This window comes from Palaemon carinicauda, chromosome 10 (assembly GCF_036898095.1).
Source record: "Palaemon carinicauda isolate YSFRI2023 chromosome 10, ASM3689809v2, whole genome shotgun sequence".
Classification (NCBI taxonomy): Eukaryota; Metazoa; Arthropoda; class Malacostraca; order Decapoda; family Palaemonidae; genus Palaemon; species Palaemon carinicauda.
In genome coordinates, this window is record NC_090734.1 from 83,639,531 (window position 1) to 83,640,488 (window position 958).

The following is a 958-nucleotide window of genomic DNA, read 5'->3' on the forward strand; positions in this document are numbered from 1 at the left end:
TCTATAAAACTTTTAGCTTCTTGTAATTGTACAAAAGGATCTACGATTTGTTTGGCATTTAAATGGGCATCAACGGATGAAATCCATGACTCCACATTTTGTGGCAAGAACCCGTTGACACGACCTTGAAAAGGAAGGATTGCTGACCTGGCATTTACAAGCGTCACAATTGGAGGAGGATTAGCCTGGCCTACACCACTAGGTCCAAGGGTAGGGCTGACAGGAGGAGCCATGACTGCTGTATTTTTTTTTTCTATCTCTTTGACCCCTTTCAATCCTATCAAAATATCTATATGAGTACAGACGCCCACTGCGTAAACGCATATGTATAATAAAATTCCCCCAACAATGTTACGAATCCCAAAACATTTCCCCCCAAGAGTTTCTGAAAGAAAAAGGAATTAGCACAAAGAAAGAAAAATTCTAAATGAGAATTCGGAGTTTCTTATAACAAAGTTTAGGAATTCACTCACCCCAGTAATAATTGACTAACGACTTGTGATAACTACACTTCACTGCCCAAACTGAAATGAATACAAAATCTCTGTACTTAGCTTATATATGAAGTCGACACGTCCTCTCTCTCTCTCTCTCTCTCTTGATGTTTTATTAGCGATGTCTCGTTCTAGTTTCTTGTTGAATGTAGTTCTTCCTGGATATGTCTTGCAATTGTTGAACGCCAGTCCTTGGGTTTCCTAGGATGTTGATTGAAGATTCAAGTTGTATACTAACATATGTTGATGTTAGCTTTTCCGTTGGACTTAATCAAAATTGTAGATTCTTGTAGATAATGTTGAGTTCTTGAAGATCTTTATCAGGTTTTACAGCTTTTATTTTGAAGTCTTGAAGATATTTCTCTGGTTTTACAGCTTTTATGTTGAAGTCTTGAAGATATTTCTCTGGTTTTACAGCTATTATTTTGAAGTCTTGAAGATATCTCTCTAATTCTTAGAGTTTA